Source organism: Rhinoderma darwinii, unplaced genomic scaffold (assembly GCF_050947455.1).
Source record: "Rhinoderma darwinii isolate aRhiDar2 unplaced genomic scaffold, aRhiDar2.hap1 Scaffold_442, whole genome shotgun sequence".
Classification (NCBI taxonomy): Eukaryota; Metazoa; Chordata; class Amphibia; order Anura; family Rhinodermatidae; genus Rhinoderma; species Rhinoderma darwinii.
In genome coordinates, this window is record NW_027463882.1 from 65,898 (window position 1) to 91,383 (window position 25,486).

The following is a 25,486-nucleotide window of genomic DNA, read 5'->3' on the forward strand; positions in this document are numbered from 1 at the left end:
GGGCTGGTTGACGGTATACTGTATGCTTGTGATTTGACCACTGATTGTTAACAAAGCTGCTTTCAATCCAAAAAGGTGGATGCAGACAGGTGATCTTTGGCCTGCTTCGGACCAAAAACCAGGAAAAATCCTCAGCGACTTAGTAGGGCCTCTTGTGAGGGGAGCCTGTCTGGCAGGCGCTATGCAACTCATACTTACCTGGCAGGGGAGATACCATGATCACTAAGGTGGTTCTCCCAGGGTGAGGCTCATCCATTGCACTTCGGGTGTGCTGACCCCTGCGATTTCCCCAAATGCGGGAAACTCGACTGCATAATTTGTGGTAGTGGGGGACTGCGTTCGCGCTTTCCCCTGATTTACTCTGGTGAAAAACAGTGCTTATTATTCAATGCTGACTATTACTAGTCAGAGATACTTGCTAGATCGATCGATCGAGCGAGCCAGCCATCAATTGACCTCTGGGTGGCCAAGAGGATTGGATACTCCTCTCTCCCTTATCAGCTGCCTTTGGTTTTGTGGCTTTCCTATGTGATGCTTTATCTCAATGTTAGTGCAGAGTGTAACGTAAAGTGTAGGACCTGTGCCTTTGCTGTACTATGTTGTGCTACTTTGAGCCTGTGTCAAAGATATTGATTGATTGGGCTGGTTGACGGTATACTGTATGCTTGTGATTTGACCACTGATTGTTAACAAAGCTGCTTTCAATCCAAAAAGGTGGATGCAGACAGGTGATCTTTGGCCTGCTTCGGACCAAAAACCAGGAAAAATCCTCAGCGACTTAGTAGGGCCTCTTGTGAGGGGAGCCTGTCTGGCAGGCGCTATGCAACTCATACTTACCTGGCAGGGGAGATACCATGATCATTAAGGTGGTTCTCCCAGGGTGAGGCTCATCCATTGCACTTCGGGTGTGCTGACCCCTGCGATTTCCCCAAATGCGGGAAACTCGACTGCATAATTTGTGGTAGTGGGGGACTGCGTTCGCGCTTTCCCCTGATTTACTCTGGTGAAAAACAGTGCTTATTATTCAATGCTGACTGTTACTAGTCAGAGGTACTTGTATGCTTGTGATTTAACCACCGATTGTCAACAAAGCTGTTTTTCAATCCAAAATGTGGTACATTATCTCTTTATATTTAGCTGTATACGCAGCCTTTGTCTCCCCCTCGTGGATGAACAACAGTGTGATCAGTGAAGTTTCTTTTTCTGCTGGGCTTCGAGAAGTCAGGGCATGGCGAGCCTTTCCCTAACCTAACCTATCCTTCCTCTCTGTCTCACAGGTGACGGCATGCAAATGTGGGGACTGCTTCATCGGCACGGCAATGCTCTGACCAGAAGCCGCCGCCCCATATGCTAATACCCTGGTTGCTGTGCATCTTGGAAGTGCTTAGACTTGAGCCTGTGTCTTATGGAATTTGGGGTGCCTGCACACCCCTGGCTCCGTACAATGAGGTGCATCCGTTTTTTGGCGCAGTTGGATCCAGACAGGTGATCTTTGGCCTGCTTCGGACCAAAAACCAGGAAAAATCCTCAGCGACTTAGTAGGGCCTCTTGTGAGGGGAGCCTTTCTGGCAGGCGCTATGCAACTCATACTTACCTGGCAGGGGAGATACCATGATCACTAAGGTGGTTCTCCCAGGGTGAGGCTCATCCATTGCACTTCGGGTGTGCTGACCCCTGCGATTTCCCCAAATGCGGGAAACTCGACTGCATAATTTGTGGTAGTGGGGGACTGCGTTCGCGCTTTCCCCTGATTTACTCTGGTGAAAAACAGTGCTTATTAATCAATGCTGACTATTACTAGTCAGAGATACTTGCTAGATCGATCGATCGAGCCAGCCATCAATTGACCTCTGGGTGGCCAAGAGGATTGGATACTCCTCTCTCCCTTATCAGCTGCCTTTGGTTTTGTGGCTTTCCTATGTGATGCTTTATCTCAATGTTAGTGCAGAGTGTAACGTAAAGTGTAGGACCTGTGCCTTTGCTGTACTATGTTGTGCTACTTTGAGCCTGTGTCAAAGATATTGATTGATTGGGCTGGTTGACGGTATACTGTATGCTTGTGATTTGACCACTGATTGTTAACAAAGCTGCTTTCAATCCAAAAAGGTGGATGCAGACAGGTGATCTTTGGCCTGCTTCGGACCAAAAACCAGGAAAAATCCTCAGCGACTTAGTAGGGCCTCTTGTGAGGGGAGCCTGTCTGGCAGGCGCTATGCAACTCATACTTACCTGGCAGGGGAGATACCATGATCATTAAGGTGGTTCTCCCAGGGTGAGGCTCAGCCATTGCACTTCGGGTGTGCTGACCCCTGCGATTTCCCCAAATGCGGGAAACTCGACTGCATAATTTGTGGTAGTGGGGGACTGCGTTTGCGCTTTCCCCTGATTTACTCTGGTGAAAAACAGTGCTTATTATTCAATGCTGACTATTACTAGTCAGAGATACTTGCTAGATCGAGCGAGCCAGCCATCAATTGACCTCTGGGTGGCCAAGAGGATTGGATACTCCTCTCTCCCTTATCAGCTGCCTTTGGTTTTGTGGCTTTCCTATGTGATGCTTTATCTCAATGTTAGTGCAGAGTGTAACGTAAAGTGTAGGACCTGTGCCTTTGCTGTACTATGTTGTGCTACTTTGAGCCTGTGTCAAAGATATTGATTGATTGGGCTGGTTGACGGTATACTGTATGCTTGTGATTTGACCACTGATTGTTAACAAAGCTGCTTTCAATCCAAAAAGGTGGATGCAGACAGGTGATCTTTGGCCTGCTTCGGACCAAAAACCAGGAAAAATCCTCAGCGACTTAGTAGGGCCTCTTGTGAGGGGAGCCTGTCTGGCAGGCGCTATGCAACTCATACTCACCTGGCAGGGGAGATACCATGATCATTAAGGTGGTTCTCCCAGGGTGAGGCTCATCCATTGCACTTCGGGTGTGCTGACCCCTGCGATTTCCCCAAATGCGGGAAACTCGACTGCATAATTTGTGGTAGTGGGGGACTGCGTTCGCGCTTTCCCCTGATTTACTCTGGTGAAAAACAGTGCTTATTATTCAATGCTGACTGTTACTAGTCAGAGGTACTTGTATGCTTGTGATTTAACCACCGATTGTCAACAAAGCTGTTTTTCAATCCAAAATGTGGTACATTATCTCTTTATATTTAGCTGTATACGCAGCCTTTGTCTCCCCCTCGTGGATGAACAACAGTGTGATCAGTGAAGTTTCTTTTTCTGCTGGGCTTCGAGAAGTCAGGGCATGGCGAGCCTTTCCCTAACCTAACCTATCCTTCCTCTCTGTCTCACAGGTGACGGCATGCAAATGTGGGGACTGCTTCATCGGCACGGCAATGCTCTGACCAGAAGCCGCCGCCCCATATGCTAATACCCTGGTTGCTGTGCATCTTGGAAGTGCTTAGACTTGAGCCTGTGTCTTATGGAATTTGGGGTGCCTGCACACCCCTGGCTCCGTACAATGAGGTGCATCCGTTTTTTGGCGCAGTTGGATCCAGACAGGTGATCTTTGGCCTGCTTCGGACCAAAAACCAGGAAAAATCCTCAGCGACTTAGTAGGGCCTCTTGTGAGGGGAGCCTTTCTGGCAGGCGCTATGCAACTCATACTTACCTGGCAGGGGAGATACCATGATCACTAAGGTGGTTCTCCCAGGGTGAGGCTCATCCATTGCACTTCGGGTGTGCTGACCCCTGCGATTTCCCCAAATGCGGGAAACTCGACTGCATAATTTGTGGTAGTGGGGGACTGCGTTCGCGCTTTCCCCTGATTTACTCTGGTGAAAAACAGTGCTTATTAATCAATGCTGACTATTACTAGTCAGAGATACTTGCTAGATCGATCGATCGAGCGAGCCAGCCATCAATTGACCTCTGGGTGGCCGAGAGGATTGGATACTCCTCTCTCCCTTATCAGCTGCCTTTGGTTTTGTGGCTTTCCTATGTGATGCTTTATCTCAATGTTAGTGCAGAGTGTAACGTAAAGTGTAGGACCTGTGCCTTTGCTGTACTATGTTGTGCTACTTTGAGCCTGTGTCAAAGATATTGATTGATTGGGCTGGTTGACGGTATACTGTATGCTTGTGATTTGACCACTGATTGTTAACAAAGCTGCTTTCAATCCAAAAAGGTGGATGCAGACAGGTGATCTTTGGCCTGCTTCGGACCAAAAACCAGGAAAAATCCTCAGCGACTTAGTAGGGCCTCTTGTGAGGGGAGCCTGTCTGGCAGGCGCTATGCAACTCATACTTACCTGGCAGGGGAGATACCATGATCATTAAGGTGGTTCTCCCAGGGTGAGGCTCATCCATTGCACTTCGGGTGTGCTGACCCCTGCGATTTCCCCAAATGCGGGAAACTCGACTGCATAATTTGTGGTAGTGGGGGACTGCGTTTGCGCTTTCCCCTGATTTACTCTGGTGAAAAACAGTGCTTATTATTCAATGCTGACTATTACTAGTCAGAGATACTTGCTAGATCGAGCGAGCCAGCCATCAATTGACCTCTGGGTGGCCAAGAGGATTGGATACTCCTCTCTCCCTTATCAGCTGCCTTTGGTTTTGTGGCTTTCCTATGTGATGCTTTATCTCAATGTTAGTGCAGAGTGTAACGTAAAGTGTAGGACCTGTGCCTTTGCTGTACTATGTTGTGCTACTTTGAGCCTGTGTCAAAGATATTGATTGATTGGGCTGGTTGACGGTATACTGTATGCTTGTGATTTGACCACTGATTGTTAACAAAGCTGCTTTCAATCCAAAAAGGTGGATGCAGACAGGTGATCTTTGGCCTGCTTCGGACCAAAAACCAGGAAAAATCCTCAGCGACTTAGTAGGGCCTCTTGTGAGGGGAGCCTGTCTGGCAGGCGCTATGCAACTCATACTTACCTGGCAGGGGAGATACCATGATCACTAAGGTGGTTCTCCCAGGGTGAGGCTCATCCATTGCACTTCGGGTGTGCTGACCCCTGCGATTTCCCCAAATGCGGGAAACTCGACTGCATAATTTGTGGTAGTGGGGGACTGCGTTCGCGCTTTCCCCTGATTTACTCTGGTGAAAAACAGTGCTTATTATTCAATGCTGACTATTACTAGTCAGAGATACTTGCTAGATCGATCGATCGAGCGAGCCAGCCATCAATTGACCTCTGGGTGGCCAAGAGGATTGGATACTCCTCTCTCCCTTATCAGCTGCCTTTGGTTTTGTGGCTTTCCTATGTGATGCTTTATCTCAATGTTAGTGCAGAGTGTAACGTAAAGTGTAGGACCTGTGCCTTTGCTGTACTATGTTGTGCTACTTTGAGCCTGTGTCAAAGATATTGATTGATTGGGCTGGTTGACGGTATACTGTATGCTTGTGATTTGACCACTGATTGTTAACAAAGCTGCTTTCAATCCAAAAAGGTGGATGCAGACAGGTGATCTTTGGCCTGCTTCGGACCAAAAACCAGGAAAAATCCTCAGCGACTTAGTAGGGCCTCTTGTGAGGGGAGCCTGTCTGGCAGGCGCTATGCAACTCATACTTACCTGGCAGGGGAGATACCATGATCATTAAGGTGGTTCTCCCAGGGTGAGGCTCATCCATTGCACTTCGGGTGTGCTGACCCCTGCGATTTCCCCAAATGCGGGAAACTCGACTGCATAATTTGTGGTAGTGGGGGACTGCGTTTGCGCTTTCCCCTGATTTACTCTGGTGAAAAACAGTGCTTATTATTCAATGCTGACTATTACTAGTCAGAGATACTTGCTAGATCGAGCGAGCCAGCCATCAATTGACCTCTGGGTGGCCAAGAGGATTGGATACTCCTCTCTCCCTTATCAGCTGCCTTTGGTTTTGTGGCTTTCCTATGTGATGCTTTATCTCAATGTTAGTGCAGAGTGTAACGTAAAGTGTAGGACCTGTGCCTTTGCTGTACTATGTTGTGCTACTTTGAGCCTGTGTCAAAGATATTGATTGATTGGGCTGGTTGACGGTATACTGTATGCTTGTGATTTGACCACTGATTGTTAACAAAGCTGCTTTCAATCCAAAAAGGTGGATGCAGACAGGTGATCTTTGGCCTGCTTCGGACCAAAAACCAGGAAAAATCCTCAGCGACTTAGTAGGGCCTCTTGTGAGGGGAGCCTGTCTGGCAGGCGCTATGCAACTCATACTTACCTGGCAGGGGAGATACCATGATCATTAAGGTGGTTCTCCCAGGGTGAGGCTCAGCCATTGCACTTCGGGTGTGCTGACCCCTGCGATTTCCCCAAATGCGGGAAACTCGACTGCATAATTTGTGGTAGTGGGGGACTGCGTTTGCGCTTTCCCCTGATTTACTCTGGTGAAAAACAGTGCTTATTATTCAATGCTGACTATTACTAGTCAGAGATACTTGCTAGATCGAGCGAGCCAGCCATCAATTGACCTCTGGGTGGCCAAGAGGATTGGATACTCCTCTCTCCCTTATCAGCTGCCTTTGGTTTTGTGGCTTTCCTATGTGATGCTTTATCTCAATGTTAGTGCAGAGTGTAACGTAAAGTGTAGGACCTGTGCCTTTGCTGTACTATGTTGTGCTACTTTGAGCCTGTGTCAAAGATATTGATTGATTGGGCTGGTTGACGGTATACTGTATGCTTGTGATTTGACCACTGATTGTTAACAAAGCTGCTTTCAATCCAAAAAGGTGGATGCAGACAGGTGATCTTTGGCCTGCTTCGGACCAAAAACCAGGAAAAATCCTCAGCGACTTAGTAGGGCCTCTTGTGAGGGGAGCCTGTCTGGCAGGCGCTATGCAACTCATACTCACCTGGCAGGGGAGATACCATGATCATTAAGGTGGTTCTCCCAGGGTGAGGCTCATCCATTGCACTTCGGGTGTGCTGACCCCTGCGATTTCCCCAAATGCGGGAAACTCGACTGCATAATTTGTGGTAGTGGGGGACTGCGTTCGCGCTTTCCCCTGATTTACTCTGGTGAAAAACAGTGCTTATTATTCAATGCTGACTGTTACTAGTCAGAGGTACTTGTATGCTTGTGATTTAACCACCGATTGTCAACAAAGCTGTTTTTCAATCCAAAATGTGGTACATTATCTCTTTATATTTAGCTGTATACGCAGCCTTTGTCTCCCCCTCGTGGATGAACAACAGTGTGATCAGTGAAGTTTCTTTTTCTGCTGGGCTTCGAGAAGTCAGGGCATGGCGAGCCTTTCCCTAACCTAACCTATCCTTCCTCTCTGTCTCACAGGTGACGGCATGCAAATGTGGGGACTGCTTCATCGGCACGGCAATGCTCTGACCAGAAGCCGCCGCCCCATATGCTAATACCCTGGTTGCTGTGCATCTTGGAAGTGCTTAGACTTGAGCCTGTGTCTTATGGAATTTGGGGTGCCTGCACACCCCTGGCTCCGTACAATGAGGTGCATCCGTTTTTTGGCGCAGTTGGATCCAGACAGGTGATCTTTGGCCTGCTTCGGACCAAAAACCAGGAAAAATCCTCAGCGACTTAGTAGGGCCTCTTGTGAGGGGAGCCTTTCTGGCAGGCGCTATGCAACTCATACTTACCTGGCAGGGGAGATACCATGATCACTAAGGTGGTTCTCCCAGGGTGAGGCTCATCCATTGCACTTCGGGTGTGCTGACCCCTGCGATTTCCCCAAATGCGGGAAACTCGACTGCATAATTTGTGGTAGTGGGGGACTGCGTTCGCGCTTTCCCCTGATTTACTCTGGTGAAAAACAGTGCTTATTAATCAATGCTGACTATTACTAGTCAGAGATACTTGCTAGATCGATCGATCGAGCGAGCCAGCCATCAATTGACCTCTGGGTGGCCGAGAGGATTGGATACTCCTCTCTCCCTTATCAGCTGCCTTTGGTTTTGTGGCTTTCCTATGTGATGCTTTATCTCAATGTTAGTGCAGAGTGTAACGTAAAGTGTAGGACCTGTGCCTTTGCTGTACTATGTTGTGCTACTTTGAGCCTGTGTCAAAGATATTGATTGATTGGGCTGGTTGACGGTATACTGTATGCTTGTGATTTGACCACTGATTGTTAACAAAGCTGCTTTCAATCCAAAAAGGTGGATGCAGACAGGTGATCTTTGGCCTGCTTCGGACCAAAAACCAGGAAAAATCCTCAGCGACTTAGTAGGGCCTCTTGTGAGGGGAGCCTGTCTGGCAGGCGCTATGCAACTCATACTTACCTGGCAGGGGAGATACCATGATCATTAAGGTGGTTCTCCCAGGGTGAGGCTCATCCATTGCACTTCGGGTGTGCTGACCCCTGCGATTTCCCCAAATGCGGGAAACTCGACTGCATAATTTGTGGTAGTGGGGGACTGCGTTTGCGCTTTCCCCTGATTTACTCTGGTGAAAAACAGTGCTTATTATTCAATGCTGACTATTACTAGTCAGAGATACTTGCTAGATCGAGCGAGCCAGCCATCAATTGACCTCTGGGTGGCCAAGAGGATTGGATACTCCTCTCTCCCTTATCAGCTGCCTTTGGTTTTGTGGCTTTCCTATGTGATGCTTTATCTCAATGTTAGTGCAGAGTGTAACGTAAAGTGTAGGACCTGTGCCTTTGCTGTACTATGTTGTGCTACTTTGAGCCTGTGTCAAAGATATTGATTGATTGGGCTGGTTGACGGTATACTGTATGCTTGTGATTTGACCACTGATTGTTAACAAAGCTGCTTTCAATCCAAAAAGGTGGATGCAGACAGGTGATCTTTGGCCTGCTTCGGACCAAAAACCAGGAAAAATCCTCAGCGACTTAGTAGGGCCTCTTGTGAGGGGAGCCTGTCTGGCAGGCGCTATGCAACTCATACTTACCTGGCAGGGGAGATACCATGATCACTAAGGTGGTTCTCCCAGGGTGAGGCTCATCCATTGCACTTCGGGTGTGCTGACCCCTGCGATTTCCCCAAATGCGGGAAACTCGACTGCATAATTTGTGGTAGTGGGGGACTGCGTTCGCGCTTTCCCCTGATTTACTCTGGTGAAAAACAGTGCTTATTATTCAATGCTGACTATTACTAGTCAGAGATACTTGCTAGATCGATCGATCGAGCGAGCCAGCCATCAATTGACCTCTGGGTGGCCAAGAGGATTGGATACTCCTCTCTCCCTTATCAGCTGCCTTTGGTTTTGTGGCTTTCCTATGTGATGCTTTATCTCAATGTTAGTGCAGAGTGTAACGTAAAGTGTAGGACCTGTGCCTTTGCTGTACTATGTTGTGCTACTTTGAGCCTGTGTCAAAGATATTGATTGATTGGGCTGGTTGACGGTATACTGTATGCTTGTGATTTGACCACTGATTGTTAACAAAGCTGCTTTCAATCCAAAAAGGTGGATGCAGACAGGTGATCTTTGGCCTGCTTCGGACCAAAAACCAGGAAAAATCCTCAGCGACTTAGTAGGGCCTCTTGTGAGGGGAGCCTGTCTGGCAGGCGCTATGCAACTCATACTTACCTGGCAGGGGAGATACCATGATCATTAAGGTGGTTCTCCCAGGGTGAGGCTCATCCATTGCACTTCGGGTGTGCTGACCCCTGCGATTTCCCCAAATGCGGGAAACTCGACTGCATAATTTGTGGTAGTGGGGGACTGCGTTTGCGCTTTCCCCTGATTTACTCTGGTGAAAAACAGTGCTTATTATTCAATGCTGACTATTACTAGTCAGAGATACTTGCTAGATCGAGCGAGCCAGCCATCAATTGACCTCTGGGTGGCCAAGAGGATTGGATACTCCTCTCTCCCTTATCAGCTGCCTTTGGTTTTGTGGCTTTCCTATGTGATGCTTTATCTCAATGTTAGTGCAGAGTGTAACGTAAAGTGTAGGACCTGTGCCTTTGCTGTACTATGTTGTGCTACTTTGAGCCTGTGTCAAAGATATTGATTGATTGGGCTGGTTGACGGTATACTGTATGCTTGTGATTTGACCACTGATTGTTAACAAAGCTGCTTTCAATCCAAAAAGGTGGATGCAGACAGGTGATCTTTGGCCTGCTTCGGACCAAAAACCAGGAAAAATCCTCAGCGACTTAGTAGGGCCTCTTGTGAGGGGAGCCTGTCTGGCAGGCGCTATGCAACTCATACTTACCTGGCAGGGGAGATACCATGATCACTAAGGTGGTTCTCCCAGGGTGAGGCTCATCCATTGCACTTCGGGTGTGCTGAACCCTGCGATTTCCCCAAATGCGGGAAACTCGACTGCATAATTTGTGGTAGTGGGGGACTGCGTTCGCGCTTTCCCCTGATTTACTCTGGTGAAAAACAGTGCTTATTATTCAATGCTGACTATTACTAGTCAGAGATACTTGCTAGATCGATCGATCGAGCGAGCCAGCCATCAATTGACCTCTGGGTGGCCAAGAGGATTGGATACTCCTCTCTCCCTTATCAGCTGCCTTTGGTTTTGTGGCTTTCCTATGTGATGCTTTATCTCAATGTTAGTGCAGAGTGTAACGTAAAGTGTAGGACCTGTGCCTTTGCTGTACTATGTTGTGCTACTTTGAGCCTGTGTCAAAGATATTGATTGATTGGGCTGGTTGACGGTATACTGTATGCTTGTGATTTGACCACTGATTGTTAACAAAGCTGCTTTCAATCCAAAAAGGTGGATGCAGACAGGTGATCTTTGGCCTGCTTCGGACCAAAAACCAGGAAAAATCCTCAGCGACTTAGTAGGGCCTCTTGTGAGGGGAGCCTGTCTGGCAGGCGCTATGCAACTCATACTTACCTGGCAGGGGAGATACCATGATCATTAAGGTGGTTCTCCCAGGGTGAGGCTCAGCCATTGCACTTCGGGTGTGCTGACCCCTGCGATTTCCCCAAATGCGGGAAACTCGACTGCATAATTTGTGGTAGTGGGGGACTGCGTTTGCGCTTTCCCCTGATTTACTCTGGTGAAAAACAGTGCTTATTATTCAATGCTGACTATTACTAGTCAGAGATACTTGCTAGATCGAGCGAGCCAGCCATCAATTGACCTCTGGGTGGCCAAGAGGATTGGATACTCCTCTCTCCCTTATCAGCTGCCTTTGGTTTTGTGGCTTTCCTATGTGATGCTTTATCTCAATGTTAGTGCAGAGTGTAACGTAAAGTGTAGGACCTGTGCCTTTGCTGTACTATGTTGTGCTACTTTGAGCCTGTGTCAAAGATATTGATTGATTGGGCTGGTTGACGGTATACTGTATGCTTGTGATTTGACCACTGATTGTTAACAAAGCTGCTTTCAATCCAAAAAGGTGGATGCAGACAGGTGATCTTTGGCCTGCTTCGGACCAAAAACCAGGAAAAATCCTCAGCGACTTAGTAGGGCCTCTTGTGAGGGGAGCCTGTCTGGCAGGCGCTATGCAACTCATACTTACCTGGCAGGGGAGATACCATGATCACTAAGGTGGTTCTCCCAGGGTGAGGCTCATCCATTGCACTTCGGGTGTGCTGACCCCTGCGATTTCCCCAAATGCGGGAAACTCGACTGCATAATTTGTGGTAGTGGGGGACTGCGTTCGCGCTTTCCCCTGATTTACTCTGGTGAAAAACAGTGCTTATTATTCAATGCTGACTATTACTAGTCAGAGATACTTGCTAGATCGATCGATCGAGCGAGCCAGCCATCAATTGACCTCTGGGTGGCCAAGAGGATTGGATACTCCTCTCTCCCTTATCAGCTGCCTTTGGTTTTGTGGCTTTCCTATGTGATGCTTTATCTCAATGTTAGTGCAGAGTGTAACGTAAAGTGTAGGACCTGTGCCTTTGCTGTACTATGTTGTGCTACTTTGAGCCTGTGTCAAAGATATTGATTGATTGGGCTGGTTGACGGTATACTGTATGCTTGTGATTTGACCACTGATTGTTAACAAAGCTGCTTTCAATCCAAAAAGGTGGATGCAGACAGGTGATCTTTGGCCTGCTTCGGACCAAAAACCAGGAAAAATCCTCAGCGACTTAGTAGGGCCTCTTGTGAGGGGAGCCTGTCTGGCAGGCGCTATGCAACTCATACTTACCTGGCAGGGGAGATACCATGATCATTAAGGTGGTTCTCCCAGGGTGAGGCTCATCCATTGCACTTCGGGTGTGCTGACCCCTGCGATTTCCCCAAATGCGGGAAACTCGACTGCATAATTTGTGGTAGTGGGGGACTGCGTTCGCGCTTTCCCCTGATTTACTCTGGTGAAAAACAGTGCTTATTATTCAATGCTGACTGTTACTAGTCAGAGGTACTTGTATGCTTGTGATTTAACCACCGATTGTCAACAAAGCTGTTTTTCAATCCAAAATGTGGTACATTATCTCTTTATATTTAGCTGTATACGCAGCCTTTGTCTCCCCCTCGTGGATGAACAACAGTGTGATCAGTGAAGTTTCTTTTTCTGCTGGGCTTCGAGAAGTCAGGGCATGGCGAGCCTTTCCCTAACCTAACCTATCCTTCCTCTCTGTCTCACAGGTGACGGCATGCAAATGTGGGGACTGCTTCATCGGCACGGCAATGCTCTGACCAGAAGCCGCCGCCCCATATGCTAATACCCTGGTTGCTGTGCATCTTGGAAGTGCTTAGACTTGAGCCTGTGTCTTATGGAATTTGGGGTGCCTGCACACCCCTGGCTCCGTACAATGAGGTGCATCCGTTTTTTGGCGCAGTTGGATCCAGACAGGTGATCTTTGGCCTGCTTCGGACCAAAAACCAGGAAAAATCCTCAGCGACTTAGTAGGGCCTCTTGTGAGGGGAGCCTTTCTGGCAGGCGCTATGCAACTCATACTTACCTGGCAGGGGAGATACCATGATCACTAAGGTGGTTCTCCCAGGGTGAGGCTCATCCATTGCACTTCGGGTGTGCTGACCCCTGCGATTTCCCCAAATGCGGGAAACTCGACTGCATAATTTGTGGTAGTGGGGGACTGCGTTCGCGCTTTCCCCTGATTTACTCTGGTGAAAAACAGTGCTTATTAATCAATGCTGACTATTACTAGTCAGAGATACTTGCTAGATCGATCGATCGAGCCAGCCATCAATTGACCTCTGGGTGGCCAAGAGGATTGGATACTCCTCTCTCCCTTATCAGCTGCCTTTGGTTTTGTGGCTTTCCTATGTGATGCTTTATCTCAATGTTAGTGCAGAGTGTAACGTAAAGTGTAGGACCTGTGCCTTTGCTGTACTATGTTGTGCTACTTTGAGCCTGTGTCAAAGATATTGATTGATTGGGCTGGTTGACGGTATACTGTATGCTTGTGATTTGACCACTGATTGTTAACAAAGCTGCTTTCAATCCAAAAAGGTGGATGCAGACAGGTGATCTTTGGCCTGCTTCGGACCAAAAACCAGGAAAAATCCTCAGCGACTTAGTAGGGCCTCTTGTGAGGGGAGCCTGTCTGGCAGGCGCTATGCAACTCATACTTACCTGGCAGGGGAGATACCATGATCATTAAGGTGGTTCTCCCAGGGTGAGGCTCAGCCATTGCACTTCGGGTGTGCTGACCCCTGCGATTTCCCCAAATGCGGGAAACTCGACTGCATAATTTGTGGTAGTGGGGGACTGCGTTTGCGCTTTCCCCTGATTTACTCTGGTGAAAAACAGTGCTTATTATTCAATGCTGACTATTACTAGTCAGAGATACTTGCTAGATCGAGCGAGCCAGCCATCAATTGACCTCTGGGTGGCCAAGAGGATTGGATACTCCTCTCTCCCTTATCAGCTGCCTTTGGTTTTGTGGCTTTCCTATGTGATGCTTTATCTCAATGTTAGTGCAGAGTGTAACGTAAAGTGTAGGACCTGTGCCTTTGCTGTACTATGTTGTGCTACTTTGAGCCTGTGTCAAAGATATTGATTGATTGGGCTGGTTGACGGTATACTGTATGCTTGTGATTTGACCACTGATTGTTAACAAAGCTGCTTTCAATCCAAAAAGGTGGATGCAGACAGGTGATCTTTGGCCTGCTTCGGACCAAAAACCAGGAAAAATCCTCAGCGACTTAGTAGGGCCTCTTGTGAGGGGAGCCTGTCTGGCAGGCGCTATGCAACTCATACTTACCTGGCAGGGGAGATACCATGATCACTAAGGTGGTTCTCCCAGGGTGAGGCTCATCCATTGCACTTCGGGTGTGCTGACCCCTGCGATTTCCTCAAATGCGGGAAACTCGACTGCATAATTTGTGGTAGTGGGGGACTGCGTTCGCGCTTTCCCCTGATTTACTCTGGTGAAAAACAGTGCTTATTATTCAATGCTGACTATTACTAGTCAGAGATACTTGCTAGATCGATCGATCGAGCGAGCCAGCCATCAATTGACCTCTGGGTGGCCAAGAGGATTGGATACTCCTCTCTCCCTTATCAGCTGCCTTTGGTTTTGTGGCTTTCCTATGTGATGCTTTATCTCAATGTTAGTGCAGAGTGTAACGTAAAGTGTAGGACCTGTGCCTTTGCTGTACTATGTTGTGCTACTTTGAGCCTGTGTCAAAGATATTGATTGATTGGGCTGGTTGACGGTATACTGTATGCTTGTGATTTGACCACTGATTGTTAACAAAGCTGCTTTCAATCCAAAAAGGTGGATGCAGACAGGTGATCTTTGGCCTGCTTCGGACCAAAAACCAGGAAAAATCCTCAGCGACTTAGTAGGGCCTCTTGTGAGGGGAGCCTGTCTGGCAGGCGCTATGCAACTCATACTTACCTGGCAGGGGAGATACCATGATCACTAAGGTGGTTCTCCCAGGGTGAGGCTCATCCATTGCACTTCGGGTGTGCTGACCCCTGCGATTTCCCCAAATGCGGGAAACTCGACTGCATAATTTGTGGTAGTGGGGGACTGCGTTCGCGCTTTCCCCTGATTTACTCTGGTGAAAAACAGTGCTTATTATTCAATGCTGACTATTACTAGTCAGAGATACTTGCTAGATCGATCGATCGAGCGAGCCAGCCATCAATTGACCTCTGGGTGGCCAAGAGGATTGGATACTCCTCTCTCCCTTATCAGCTGCCTTTGGTTTTGTGGCTTTCCTATGTGATGCTTTATCTCAATGTTAGTGCAGAGTGTAACGTAAAGTGTAGGACCTGTGCCTTTGCTGTACTATGTTGTGCTACTTTGAGCCTGTGTCAAAGATATTGATTGATTGGGCTGGTTGACGGTATACTGTATGCTTGTGATTTGACCACTGATTGTTAACAAAGCTGCTTTCAATCCAAAAAGGTGGATGCAGACAGGTGATCTTTGGCCTGCTTCGGACCAAAAACCAGGAAAAATCCTCAGCGACTTAGTAGGGCCTCTTGTGAGGGGAGCCTGTCTGGCAGGCGCTATGCAACTCATACTCACCTGGCAGGGGAGATACCATGATCATTAAGGTGGTTCTCCCAGGGTGAGGCTCATCCATTGCACTTCGGGTGTGCTGACCCCTGCGATTTCCCCAAATGCGGGAAACTCGACTGCATAATTTGTGGTAGTGGGGGACTGCGTTCGCGCTTTCCCCTGATTTACTCTGGTGAAAAACAGTGCTTATTATTCAATGCTGACTGTTACTAGTCAGAGGTACTTGTATGCTTGTGATTTAACCACCGATTGTCAACAAAGCTGTTTTTCAATCCAAAATGTGGTACATTATCTCTTTATATTTAGCTGTATACGCAGCCTTTGTCTCCCCCTCGTGGATGAACAACAGTGTGATCAGTGAAGTTTCTTTTTCTGCTGGGCTTCGAGAAGTCAGGGCATGGCGAGCCTTTCCCTAACCTAACCTATCCTTCCTCTCTGTCTCACAGGTGACGGCATGCAAATGTGGGGACTGCTTCATCGGCACGGCAATGCTCTGACCAGAAGCCGCCGCCCCATATGCTAATACCCTGGTTGCTGTGCATCTTGGAAGTGCTTAGACTTGAGCCTGTGTCTTATGGAATTTGGGGTGCCTGCACACCCCTGGCTCCGTACAATGAGGTGCATCCGTTTTTTGGCGCAGTTGGATCCAGACAGGTGATCTTTGGCCTGCTTCGGACCAAAAACCAGGAAAAATCCTCAGCGACTTAGTAGGGCCTCTTGTGAGGGGAGCCTTTCTGGCAGGCGCTATGCAACTCATACTTACCTGGCAGGGGAGATACCATGATCACTAAGGTGGTTCTCCCAGGGTGAGGCTCATCCATTGCACTTCGGGTGTGCTGACCCCTGCGATTTCCCCAAATGCGGGAAACTCGACTGCATAATTTGTGGTAGTGGGGGACTGCGTTCGCGCTTTCCCCTGATTTACTCTGGTGAAAAACAGTGCTTATTAATCAATGCTGACTATTACTAGTCAGAGATACTTGCTAGATCGATCGATCGAGCGAGCCAGCCATCAATTGACCTCTGGGTGGCCGAGAGGATTGGATACTCCTCTCTCCCTTATCAGCTGCCTTTGGTTTTGTGGCTTTCCTATGTGATGCTTTATCTCAATGTTAGTGCAGAGTGTAACGTAAAGTGTAGGACCTGTGCCTTTGCTGTACTATGTTGTGCTACTTTGAGCCTGTGTCAAAGATATTGATTGATTGGGCTGGTTGACGGTATACTGTATGCTTGTGATTTGACCACTGATTGTTAACAAAGCTGCTTTCAATCCAAAAAGGTGGATGCAGACAGGTGATCTTTGGCCTGCTTCGGACCAAAAACCAGGAAAAATCCTCAGCGACTTAGTAGGGCCTCTTGTGAGGGGAGCCTGTCTGGCAGGCGCTATGCAACTCATACTTACCTGGCAGGGGAGATACCATGATCATTAAGGTGGTTCTCCCAGGGTGAGGCTCATCCATTGCACTTCGGGTGTGCTGACCCCTGCGATTTCCCCAAATGCGGGAAACTCGACTGCATAATTTGTGGTAGTGGGGGACTGCGTTTGCGCTTTCCCCTGATTTACTCTGGTGAAAAACAGTGCTTATTATTCAATGCTGACTATTACTAGTCAGAGATACTTGCTAGATCGAGCGAGCCAGCCATCAATTGACCTCTGGGTGGCCAAGAGGATTGGATACTCCTCTCTCCCTTATCAGCTGCCTTTGGTTTTGTGGCTTTCCTATGTGATGCTTTATCTCAATGTTAGTGCAGAGTGTAACGTAAAGTGTAGGACCTGTGCCTTTGCTGTACTATGTTGTGCTACTTTGAGCCTGTGTCAAAGATATTGATTGATTGGGCTGGTTGACGGTATACTGTATGCTTGTGATTTGACCACTGATTGTTAACAAAGCTGCTTTCAATCCAAAAAGGTGGATGCAGACAGGTGATCTTTGGCCTGCTTCGGACCAAAAACCAGGAAAAATCCTCAGCGACTTAGTAGGGCCTCTTGTGAGGGGAGCCTGTCTGGCAGGCGCTATGCAACTCATACTTACCTGGCAGGGGAGATACCATGATCACTAAGGTGGTTCTCCCAGGGTGAGGCTCATCCATTGCACTTCGGGTGTGCTGACCCCTGCGATTTCCCCAAATGCGGGAAACTCGACTGCATAATTTGTGGTAGTGGGGGACTGCGTTCGCGCTTTCCCCTGATTTACTCTGGTGAAAAACAGTGCTTATTATTCAATGCTGACTATTACTAGTCAGAGATACTTGCTAGATCGATCGATCGAGCGAGCCAGCCATCAATTGACCTCTGGGTGGCCAAGAGGATTGGATACTCCTCTCTCCCTTATCAGCTGCCTTTGGTTTTGTGGCTTTCCTATGTGATGCTTTATCTCAATGTTAGTGCAGAGTGTAACGTAAAGTGTAGGACCTGTGCCTTTGCTGTACTATGTTGTGCTACTTTGAGCCTGTGTCAAAGATATTGATTGATTGGGCTGGTTGACGGTATACTGTATGCTTGTGATTTGACCACTGATTGTTAACAAAGCTGCTTTCAATCCAAAAAGGTGGATGCAGACAGGTGATCTTTGGCCTGCTTCGGACCAAAAACCAGGAAAAATCCTCAGCGACTTAGTAGGGCCTCTTGTGAGGGGAGCCTGTCTGGCAGGCGCTATGCAACTCATACTTACCTGGCAGGGGAGATACCATGATCATTAAGGTGGTTCTCCCAGGGTGAGGCTCAGCCATTGCACTTCGGGTGTGCTGACCCCTGCGATTTCCCCAAATGCGGGAAACTCGACTGCATAATTTGTGGTAGTGGGGGACTGCGTTTGCGCTTTCCCCTGATTTACTCTGGTGAAAAACAGTGCTTATTATTCAATGCTGACTATTACTAGTCAGAGATACTTGCTAGATCGAGCGAGCCAGCCATCAATTGACCTCTGGGTGGCCAAGAGGATTGGATACTCCTCTCTCCCTTATCAGCTGCCTTTGGTTTTGTGGCTTTCCTATGTGATGCTTTATCTCAATGTTAGTGCAGAGTGTAACGTAAAGTGTAGGACCTGTGCCTTTGCTGTACTATGTTGTGCTACTTTGAGCCTGTGTCAAAGATATTGATTGATTGGGCTGGTTGACGGTATACTGTATGCTTGTGATTTGACCACTGATTGTTAACAAAGCTGCTTTCAATCCAAAAAGGTGGATGCAGACAGGTGATCTTTGGCCTGCTTCGGACCAAAAACCAGGAAAAATCCTCAGCGACTTAGTAGGGCCTCTTGTGAGGGGAGCCTGTCTGGCAGGCGCTATGCAACTCATACTTACCTGGCAGGGGAGATACCATGATCACTAAGGTGGTTCTCCCAGGGTGAGGCTCATCCATTGCACTTCGGGTGTGCTGACCCCTGCGATTTCCCCAAATGCGGGAAACTCGACTGCATAATTTGTGGTAGTGGGGGACTGCGTTCGCGCTTTCCCCTGATTTACTCTGGTGAAAAACAGTGCTTATTATTCAATGCTGACTATTACTAGTCAGAGATACTTGCTAGATCGATCGATCGAGCGAGCCAGCCATCAATTGACCTCTGGGTGGCCAAGAGGATTGGATACTCCTCTCTCCCTTATCAGCTGCCTTTGGTTTTGTGGCTTTCCTATGTGATGCTTTATCTCAATGTTAGTGCAGAGTGTAACGTAAAGTGTAGGACCTGTGCCTTTGCTGTACTATGTTGTGCTACTTTGAGCCTGTGTCAAAGATATTGATTGATTGGGCTGGTTGACGGTATACTGTATGCTTGTGATTTGACCACTGATTGTTAACAAAGCTGCTTTCAATCCAAAAAGGTGGATGCAGACAGGTGATCTTTGGCCTGCTTCGGACCAAAAACCAGGAAAAATCCTCAGCGACTTAGTAGGGCCTCTTGTGAGGGGAGCCTGTCTGGCAGGCGCTATGCAACTCATACTTACCTGGCAGGGGAGATACCATGATCATTAAGGTGGTTCTCCCAGGGTGAGGCTCATCCATTGCACTTCGGGTGTGCTGACCCCTGCGATTTCCCCAAATGCGGGAAACTCGACTGCATAATTTGTGGTAGTGGGGGACTGCGTTCGCGCTTTCCCCTGATTTACTCTGGTGAAAAACAGTGCTTATTATTCAATGCTGACTGTTACTAGTCAGAGGTACTTGTATGCTTGTGATTTAACCACCGATTGTCAACAAAGCTGTTTTTCAATCCAAAATGTGGTACATTATCTCTTTATATTTAGCTGTATACGCAGCCTTTGTCTCCCCCTCGTGGATGAACAACAGTGTGATCAGTAAAGTTTCTTTTTCTGCTGGGCTTCGAGAAGTCAGGGCATGGCGAGCCTTTCCCTAACCTAACCTATCCTTCCTCTCTGTCTCACAGGTGACGGCATGCAAATGTGGGGACTGCTTCATCGGCACGGCAATGCTCTGACCAGAAGCCGCCGCCCCATATGCTAATACCCTGGTTGCTGTGCATCTTGGAAGTGCTTAGACTTGAGCCTGTGTCTTTTGGAATTTGGGGTGCCTGCACACCCCTGGCTCCGTACAATGAGGTGCATCCGTTTTTTGGCGCAGTTGGATCCAGACAGGTGATCTTTGGCCTGCTTCGGACCAAAAACCAGGAAAAATCCTCAGCGACTTAGTAGGGCCTCTTGTGAGGGGAGCCTGTCTGGCAGGCGCTATGCAACTCATACTTACCTGGCAGGGGAGATACCATGATCACTAAGGTGGTTCTCCCAGGGTGAGGCTCATCCATTGCACTTCGGGTGTGCTGACCCCTGCGATTTCCCCAAATGCGGGAAACTCGACTGCATAATTTGTGGTAGTGGGGGACTGCGTTCGCGCTTTCCCCTGATTTACTCTGGTGAAAAACAGTGCTTATTATTCAATGCTGACTATTACTAGTCAGAGATACTTGCTAGATCGATCGATCGAGCGAGCCAGCCATCAATTGACCTCTGGGTGGCCAAGAGGATTGGATACTCCTCTCTCCCTTATCAGCTGCCTTTGGTTTTGTGGCTTTCCTATGTGATGCTTTATCTCAATGTTAGTGCAGAGTGTAACGTAAAGTGTAGGACCTGTGCCTTTGCTGTACTATGTTGTGCTACTTTGAGCCTGTGTCAAAGATATTGATTGATTGGGCTGGTTGACGGTATACTGTATGCTTGTGATTTGACCACTGATTGTTAACAAAGCTGCTTTCAATCCAAAAAGGTGGATGCAGACAGGTGATCTTTGGCCTGCTTCGGACCAAAAACCAGGAAAAATCCTCAGCGACTTAGTAGGGCCTCTTGTGAGGGGAGCCTGTCTGGCAGGCGCTATGCAACTCATACTCACCTGGCAGGGGAGATACCATGATCATTAAGGTGGTTCTCCCAGGGTGAGGCTCATCCATTGCACTTCGGGTGTGCTGACCCCTGCGATTTCCCCAAATGCGGGAAACTCGACTGCATAATTTGTGGTAGTGGGGGACTGCGTTCGCGCTTTCCCCTGATTTACTCTGGTGAAAAACAGTGCTTATTATTCAATGCTGACTGTTACTAGTCAGAGGTACTTGTATGCTTGTGATTTAACCACCGATTGTCAACAAAGCTGTTTTTCAATCCAAAATGTGGTACATTATCTCTTTATATTTAGCTGTATACGCAGCCTTTGTCTCCCCCTCGTGGATGAACAACAGTGTGATCAGTGAAGTTTCTTTTTCTGCTGGGCTTCGAGAAGTCAGGGCATGGCGAGCCTTTCCCTAACCTAACCTATCCTTCCTCTCTGTCTCACAGGTGACGGCATGCAAATGTGGGGACTGCTTCATCGGCACGGCAATGCTCTGACCAGAAGCCGCCGCCCCATATGCTAATACCCTGGTTGCTGTGCATCTTGGAAGTGCTTAGACTTGAGCCTGTGTCTTATGGAATTTGGGGTGCCTGCACACCCCTGGCTCCGTACAATGAGGTGCATCCGTTTTTTGGCGCAGTTGGATCCAGACAGGTGATCTTTGGCCTGCTTCGGACCAAAAACCAGGAAAAATCCTCAGCGACTTAGTAGGGCCTCTTGTGAGGGGAGCCTTTCTGGCAGGCGCTATGCAACTCATACTTACCTGGCAGGGGAGATACCATGATCACTAAGGTGGTTCTCCCAGGGTGAGGCTCATCCATTGCACTTCGGGTGTGCTGACCCCTGCGATTTCCCCAAATGCGGGAAACTCGACTGCATAATTTGTGGTAGTGGGGGACTGCGTTCGCGCTTTCCCCTGATTTACTCTGGTGAAAAACAGTGCTTATTAATCAATGCTGACTATTACTAGTCAGAGATACTTGCTAGATCGATCGATCGAGCGAGCCAGCCATCAATTGACCTCTGGGTGGCCAAGAGGATTGGATACTCCTCTCTCCCTTATCAGCTGCCTTTGGTTTTGTGGCTTTCCTATGTGATGCTTTATCTCAATGTTAGTGCAGAGTGTAACGTAAAGTGTAGGACCTGTGCCTTTGCTGTACTATGTTGTGCTACTTTGAGCCTGTGTCAAAGATATTGATTGATTGGGCTGGTTGACGGTATACTGTATGCTTGTGATTTGACCACTGATTGTTAACAAAGCTGCTTTCAATCCAAAAAGGTGGATGCAGACAGGTGATCTTTGGCCTGCTTCGGACCAAAAACCAGGAAAAATCCTCAGCGACTTAGTAGGGCCTCTTGTGAGGGGAGCCTGTCTGGCAGGCGCTATGCAACTCATACTCACCTGGCAGGGGAGATACCATGATCATTAAGGTGGTTCTCCCAGGGTGAGGCTCATCCATTGCACTTCGGGTGTGCTGACCCCTGCGATTTCCCCAAATGCGGGAAACTCGACTGCATAATTTGTGGTAGTGGGGGACTGCGTTCGCGCTTTCCCCTGATTTACTCTGGTGAAAAACAGTGCTTATTATTCAATGCTGACTGTTACTAGTCAGAGGTACTTGTATGCTTGTGATTTAACCACCGATTGTCAACAAAGCTGTTTTTCAATCCAAAATGTGGTACATTATCTCTTTATATTTAGCTGTATACGCAGCCTTTGTCTCCCCCTCGTGGATGAACAACAGTGTGATCAGTGAAGTTTCTTTTTCTGCTGGGCTTCGAGAAGTCAGGGCATGGCGAGCCTTTCCCTAACCTAACCTATCCTTCCTCTCTGTCTCACAGGTGACGGCATGCAAATGTGGGGACTGCTTCATCGGCACGGCAATGCTCTGACCAGAAGCCGCCGCCCCATATGCTAATACCCTGGTTGCTGTGCATCTTGGAAGTGCTTAGACTTGAGCCTGTGTCTTATGGAATTTGGGGTGCCTGCACACCCCTGGCTCCGTACAATGAGGTGCATCCGTTTTTTGGCGCAGTTGGATCCAGACAGGTGATCTTTGGCCTGCTTCGGACCAAAAACCAGGAAAAATCCTCAGCGACTTAGTAGGGCCTCTTGTGAGGGGAGCCTTTCTGGCAGGCGCTATGCAACTCATACTTACCTGGCAGGGGAGATACCATGATCACTAAGGTGGTTCTCCCAGGGTGAGGCTCATCCATTGCACTTCGGGTGTGCTGACCCCTGCGATTTCCCCAAATGCGGGAAACTCGACTGCATAATTTGTGGTAGTGGGGGACTGCGTTCGCGCTTTCCCCTGATTTACTCTGGTGAAAAACAGTGCTTATTAATCAATGCTGACTATTACTAGTCAGAGATACTTGCTAGATCGATCGATCGAGCGAGCCAGCCATCAATTGACCTCTGGGTGGCCGAGAGGATTGGATACTCCTCTCTCCCTTATCAGCTGCCTTTGGTTTTGTGGCTTTCCTATGTGATGCTTTATCTCAATGTTAGTGCAGAGTGTAACGTAAAGTGTAGGACCTGTGCCTTTGCTGTACTATGTTGTGCTACTTTGAGCCTGTGTCAAAGATATTGATTGATTGGGCTGGTTGACGGTATACTGTATGCTTGTGATTTGACCACTGATTGTTAACAAAGCTGCTTTCAATCCAAAAAGGTGGATGCAGACAGGTGATCTTTGGCCTGCTTCGGACCAAAAACCAGGAAAAATCCTCAGCGACTTAGTAGGGCCTCTTGTGAGGGGAGCCTGTCTGGCAGGCGCTATGCAACTCATACTTACCTGGCAGGGGAGATACCATGATCATTAAGGTGGTTCTCCCAGGGTGAGGCTCATCCATTGCACTTCGGGTGTGCTGACCCCTGCGATTTCCCCAAATGCGGGAAACTCGACTGCATAATTTGTGGTAGTGGGGGACTGCGTTTGCGCTTTCCCCTGATTTACTCTGGTGAAAAACAGTGCTTATTATTCAATGCTGACTATTACTAGTCAGAGATACTTGCTAGATCGAGCGAGCCAGCCATCAATTGACCTCTGGGTGGCCAAGAGGATTGGATACTCCTCTCTCCCTTATCAGCTGCCTTTGGTTTTGTGGCTTTCCTATGTGATGCTTTATCTCAATGTTAGTGCAGAGTGTAACGTAAAGTGTAGGACCTGTGCCTTTGCTGTACTATGTTGTGCTACTTTGAGCCTGTGTCAAAGATATTGATTGATTGGGCTGGTTGACGGTATACTGTATGCTTGTGATTTGACCACTGATTGTTAACAAAGCTGCTTTCAATCCAAAAAGGTGGATGCAGACAGGTGATCTTTGGCCTGCTTCGGACCAAAAACCAGGAAAAATCCTCAGCGACTTAGTAGGGCCTCTTGTGAGGGGAGCCTGTCTGGCAGGCGCTATGCAACTCATACTTACCTGGCAGGGGAGATACCATGATCACTAAGGTGGTTCTCCCAGGGTGAGGCTCATCCATTGCACTTCGGGTGTGCTGACCCCTGCGATTTCCCCAAATGCGGGAAACTCGACTGCATAATTTGTGGTAGTGGGGGACTGCGTTCGCGCTTTCCCCTGATTTACTCTGGTGAAAAACAGTGCTTATTATTCAATGCTGACTATTACTAGTCAGAGATACTTGCTAGATCGATCGATCGAGCGAGCCAGCCATCAATTGACCTCTGGGTGGCCAAGAGGATTGGATACTCCTCTCTCCCTTATCAGCTGCCTTTGGTTTTGTGGCTTTCCTATGTGATGCTTTATCTCAATGTTAGTGCAGAGTGTAACGTAAAGTGTAGGACCTGTGCCTTTGCTGTACTATGTTGTGCTACTTTGAGCCTGTGTCAAAGATATTGATTGATTGGGCTGGTTGACGGTATACTGTATGCTTGTGATTTGACCACTGATTGTTAACAAAGCTGCTTTCAATCCAAAAAGGTGGATGCAGACAGGTGATCTTTGGCCTGCTTCGGACCAAAAACCAGGAAAAATCCTCAGCGACTTAGTAGGGCCTCTTGTGAGGGGAGCCTGTCTGGCAGGCGCTATGCAACTCATACTTACCTGGCAGGGGAGATACCATGATCATTAAGGTGGTTCTCCCAGGGTGAGGCTCAGCCATTGCACTTCGGGTGTGCTGACCCCTGCGATTTCCCCAAATGCGGGAAACTCGACTGCATAATTTGTGGTAGTGGGGGACTGCGTTTGCGCTTTCCCCTGATTTACTCTGGTGAAAAACAGTGCTTATTATTCAATGCTGACTATTACTAGTCAGAGATACTTGCTAGATCGAGCGAGCCAGCCATCAATTGACCTCTGGGTGGCCAAGAGGATTGGATACTCCTCTCTCCCTTATCAGCTGCCTTTGGTTTTGTGGCTTTCCTATGTGATGCTTTATCTCAATGTTAGTGCAGAGTGTAACGTAAAGTGTAGGACCTGTGCCTTTGCTGTACTATGTTGTGCTACTTTGAGCCTGTGTCAAAGATATTGATTGATTGGGCTGGTTGACGGTATACTGTATGCTTGTGATTTGACCACTGATTGTTAACAAAGCTGCTTTCAATCCAAAAAGGTGGATGCAGACAGGTGATCTTTGGCCTGCTTCGGACCAAAAACCAGGAAAAATCCTCAGCGACTTAGTAGGGCCTCTTGTGAGGGGAGCCTGTCTGGCAGGCGCTATGCAACTCATACTTACCTGGCAGGGGAGATACCATGATCACTAAGGTGGTTCTCCCAGGGTGAGGCTCATCCATTGCACTTCGGGTGTGCTGACCCCTGCGATTTCCCCAAATGCGGGAAACTCGACTGCATAATTTGTGGTAGTGGGGGACTGCGTTCGCGCTTTCCCCTGATTTACTCTG

General features: G+C 48.2%; 39 non-coding genes across 39 annotated transcripts; all 39 read left to right on the top strand.

Moving 5' to 3' along the window:
- The first annotated feature begins 190 nt into the window (after positions 1-190).
- On the top strand, positions 191-354 carry LOC142714315 (U1 spliceosomal RNA). Its single transcript, XR_012870496.1, has one exon. It is a non-coding gene; the product is annotated as a U1 spliceosomal RNA (small nuclear RNA).
- Positions 355-829: 475 nt separating this feature from the next.
- On the top strand, positions 830-993 carry LOC142714481 (U1 spliceosomal RNA). Its single transcript, XR_012870647.1, has one exon. It is a non-coding gene; the product is annotated as a U1 spliceosomal RNA (small nuclear RNA).
- Positions 994-1,586: 593 nt separating this feature from the next.
- On the top strand, positions 1,587-1,750 carry LOC142714316 (U1 spliceosomal RNA). Its single transcript, XR_012870497.1, has one exon. It is a non-coding gene; the product is annotated as a U1 spliceosomal RNA (small nuclear RNA).
- A 471-nt stretch (positions 1,751-2,221) lies between these two features.
- On the top strand, positions 2,222-2,385 carry LOC142714576 (U1 spliceosomal RNA). Its single transcript, XR_012870733.1, has one exon. It is a non-coding gene; the product is annotated as a U1 spliceosomal RNA (small nuclear RNA).
- Positions 2,386-2,852: 467 nt separating this feature from the next.
- LOC142714609 (U1 spliceosomal RNA) lies at positions 2,853-3,016 on the top strand. The gene has a single exon (XR_012870763.1). It is a non-coding gene; the product is annotated as a U1 spliceosomal RNA (small nuclear RNA).
- A 593-nt stretch (positions 3,017-3,609) lies between these two features.
- Positions 3,610-3,773, top strand: LOC142714317 (U1 spliceosomal RNA). Its single transcript, XR_012870498.1, has one exon. It is a non-coding gene; the product is annotated as a U1 spliceosomal RNA (small nuclear RNA).
- A 475-nt stretch (positions 3,774-4,248) lies between these two features.
- On the top strand, positions 4,249-4,412 carry LOC142714511 (U1 spliceosomal RNA). Its single transcript, XR_012870673.1, has one exon. It is a non-coding gene; the product is annotated as a U1 spliceosomal RNA (small nuclear RNA).
- Positions 4,413-4,879: 467 nt separating this feature from the next.
- Positions 4,880-5,043, top strand: LOC142714319 (U1 spliceosomal RNA). Its single transcript, XR_012870499.1, has one exon. It is a non-coding gene; the product is annotated as a U1 spliceosomal RNA (small nuclear RNA).
- Positions 5,044-5,518: 475 nt separating this feature from the next.
- On the top strand, positions 5,519-5,682 carry LOC142714512 (U1 spliceosomal RNA). The gene has a single exon (XR_012870674.1). It is a non-coding gene; the product is annotated as a U1 spliceosomal RNA (small nuclear RNA).
- Positions 5,683-6,149: 467 nt separating this feature from the next.
- On the top strand, positions 6,150-6,313 carry LOC142714577 (U1 spliceosomal RNA). The gene has a single exon (XR_012870734.1). It is a non-coding gene; the product is annotated as a U1 spliceosomal RNA (small nuclear RNA).
- A 467-nt stretch (positions 6,314-6,780) lies between these two features.
- LOC142714610 (U1 spliceosomal RNA) lies at positions 6,781-6,944 on the top strand. Its single transcript, XR_012870764.1, has one exon. It is a non-coding gene; the product is annotated as a U1 spliceosomal RNA (small nuclear RNA).
- Positions 6,945-7,537: 593 nt separating this feature from the next.
- Positions 7,538-7,701, top strand: LOC142714320 (U1 spliceosomal RNA). Its single transcript, XR_012870500.1, has one exon. It is a non-coding gene; the product is annotated as a U1 spliceosomal RNA (small nuclear RNA).
- A 475-nt stretch (positions 7,702-8,176) lies between these two features.
- Positions 8,177-8,340, top strand: LOC142714513 (U1 spliceosomal RNA). Its single transcript, XR_012870675.1, has one exon. It is a non-coding gene; the product is annotated as a U1 spliceosomal RNA (small nuclear RNA).
- A 467-nt stretch (positions 8,341-8,807) lies between these two features.
- LOC142714321 (U1 spliceosomal RNA) lies at positions 8,808-8,971 on the top strand. Its single transcript, XR_012870501.1, has one exon. It is a non-coding gene; the product is annotated as a U1 spliceosomal RNA (small nuclear RNA).
- A 475-nt stretch (positions 8,972-9,446) lies between these two features.
- Positions 9,447-9,610, top strand: LOC142714514 (U1 spliceosomal RNA). Its single transcript, XR_012870676.1, has one exon. It is a non-coding gene; the product is annotated as a U1 spliceosomal RNA (small nuclear RNA).
- A 467-nt stretch (positions 9,611-10,077) lies between these two features.
- Positions 10,078-10,241, top strand: LOC142714552 (U1 spliceosomal RNA). The gene has a single exon (XR_012870710.1). It is a non-coding gene; the product is annotated as a U1 spliceosomal RNA (small nuclear RNA).
- Positions 10,242-10,716: 475 nt separating this feature from the next.
- LOC142714578 (U1 spliceosomal RNA) lies at positions 10,717-10,880 on the top strand. Its single transcript, XR_012870735.1, has one exon. It is a non-coding gene; the product is annotated as a U1 spliceosomal RNA (small nuclear RNA).
- A 467-nt stretch (positions 10,881-11,347) lies between these two features.
- Positions 11,348-11,511, top strand: LOC142714323 (U1 spliceosomal RNA). The gene has a single exon (XR_012870503.1). It is a non-coding gene; the product is annotated as a U1 spliceosomal RNA (small nuclear RNA).
- A 475-nt stretch (positions 11,512-11,986) lies between these two features.
- On the top strand, positions 11,987-12,150 carry LOC142714493 (U1 spliceosomal RNA). The gene has a single exon (XR_012870658.1). It is a non-coding gene; the product is annotated as a U1 spliceosomal RNA (small nuclear RNA).
- Positions 12,151-12,743: 593 nt separating this feature from the next.
- On the top strand, positions 12,744-12,907 carry LOC142714324 (U1 spliceosomal RNA). The gene has a single exon (XR_012870504.1). It is a non-coding gene; the product is annotated as a U1 spliceosomal RNA (small nuclear RNA).
- A 471-nt stretch (positions 12,908-13,378) lies between these two features.
- Positions 13,379-13,542, top strand: LOC142714579 (U1 spliceosomal RNA). Its single transcript, XR_012870736.1, has one exon. It is a non-coding gene; the product is annotated as a U1 spliceosomal RNA (small nuclear RNA).
- A 467-nt stretch (positions 13,543-14,009) lies between these two features.
- On the top strand, positions 14,010-14,173 carry LOC142714605 (U1 spliceosomal RNA). The gene has a single exon (XR_012870760.1). It is a non-coding gene; the product is annotated as a U1 spliceosomal RNA (small nuclear RNA).
- A 475-nt stretch (positions 14,174-14,648) lies between these two features.
- LOC142714325 (U1 spliceosomal RNA) lies at positions 14,649-14,812 on the top strand. The gene has a single exon (XR_012870505.1). It is a non-coding gene; the product is annotated as a U1 spliceosomal RNA (small nuclear RNA).
- A 475-nt stretch (positions 14,813-15,287) lies between these two features.
- On the top strand, positions 15,288-15,451 carry LOC142714611 (U1 spliceosomal RNA). Its single transcript, XR_012870765.1, has one exon. It is a non-coding gene; the product is annotated as a U1 spliceosomal RNA (small nuclear RNA).
- Positions 15,452-16,044: 593 nt separating this feature from the next.
- Positions 16,045-16,208, top strand: LOC142714326 (U1 spliceosomal RNA). The gene has a single exon (XR_012870506.1). It is a non-coding gene; the product is annotated as a U1 spliceosomal RNA (small nuclear RNA).
- A 475-nt stretch (positions 16,209-16,683) lies between these two features.
- On the top strand, positions 16,684-16,847 carry LOC142714515 (U1 spliceosomal RNA). Its single transcript, XR_012870677.1, has one exon. It is a non-coding gene; the product is annotated as a U1 spliceosomal RNA (small nuclear RNA).
- A 467-nt stretch (positions 16,848-17,314) lies between these two features.
- On the top strand, positions 17,315-17,478 carry LOC142714327 (U1 spliceosomal RNA). The gene has a single exon (XR_012870507.1). It is a non-coding gene; the product is annotated as a U1 spliceosomal RNA (small nuclear RNA).
- A 475-nt stretch (positions 17,479-17,953) lies between these two features.
- Positions 17,954-18,117, top strand: LOC142714581 (U1 spliceosomal RNA). The gene has a single exon (XR_012870738.1). It is a non-coding gene; the product is annotated as a U1 spliceosomal RNA (small nuclear RNA).
- A 467-nt stretch (positions 18,118-18,584) lies between these two features.
- LOC142714328 (U1 spliceosomal RNA) lies at positions 18,585-18,748 on the top strand. Its single transcript, XR_012870508.1, has one exon. It is a non-coding gene; the product is annotated as a U1 spliceosomal RNA (small nuclear RNA).
- Positions 18,749-19,223: 475 nt separating this feature from the next.
- On the top strand, positions 19,224-19,387 carry LOC142714505 (U1 spliceosomal RNA). Its single transcript, XR_012870669.1, has one exon. It is a non-coding gene; the product is annotated as a U1 spliceosomal RNA (small nuclear RNA).
- Positions 19,388-19,980: 593 nt separating this feature from the next.
- On the top strand, positions 19,981-20,144 carry LOC142714330 (U1 spliceosomal RNA). Its single transcript, XR_012870509.1, has one exon. It is a non-coding gene; the product is annotated as a U1 spliceosomal RNA (small nuclear RNA).
- A 475-nt stretch (positions 20,145-20,619) lies between these two features.
- On the top strand, positions 20,620-20,783 carry LOC142714612 (U1 spliceosomal RNA). The gene has a single exon (XR_012870766.1). It is a non-coding gene; the product is annotated as a U1 spliceosomal RNA (small nuclear RNA).
- Positions 20,784-21,376: 593 nt separating this feature from the next.
- LOC142714331 (U1 spliceosomal RNA) lies at positions 21,377-21,540 on the top strand. Its single transcript, XR_012870510.1, has one exon. It is a non-coding gene; the product is annotated as a U1 spliceosomal RNA (small nuclear RNA).
- Positions 21,541-22,015: 475 nt separating this feature from the next.
- LOC142714613 (U1 spliceosomal RNA) lies at positions 22,016-22,179 on the top strand. The gene has a single exon (XR_012870767.1). It is a non-coding gene; the product is annotated as a U1 spliceosomal RNA (small nuclear RNA).
- A 593-nt stretch (positions 22,180-22,772) lies between these two features.
- On the top strand, positions 22,773-22,936 carry LOC142714332 (U1 spliceosomal RNA). The gene has a single exon (XR_012870511.1). It is a non-coding gene; the product is annotated as a U1 spliceosomal RNA (small nuclear RNA).
- Positions 22,937-23,411: 475 nt separating this feature from the next.
- On the top strand, positions 23,412-23,575 carry LOC142714516 (U1 spliceosomal RNA). Its single transcript, XR_012870678.1, has one exon. It is a non-coding gene; the product is annotated as a U1 spliceosomal RNA (small nuclear RNA).
- A 467-nt stretch (positions 23,576-24,042) lies between these two features.
- On the top strand, positions 24,043-24,206 carry LOC142714333 (U1 spliceosomal RNA). Its single transcript, XR_012870512.1, has one exon. It is a non-coding gene; the product is annotated as a U1 spliceosomal RNA (small nuclear RNA).
- A 475-nt stretch (positions 24,207-24,681) lies between these two features.
- Positions 24,682-24,845, top strand: LOC142714582 (U1 spliceosomal RNA). Its single transcript, XR_012870739.1, has one exon. It is a non-coding gene; the product is annotated as a U1 spliceosomal RNA (small nuclear RNA).
- Positions 24,846-25,312: 467 nt separating this feature from the next.
- LOC142714335 (U1 spliceosomal RNA) lies at positions 25,313-25,476 on the top strand. Its single transcript, XR_012870514.1, has one exon. It is a non-coding gene; the product is annotated as a U1 spliceosomal RNA (small nuclear RNA).
- Positions 25,477-25,486: the final 10 nt, after the last annotated feature.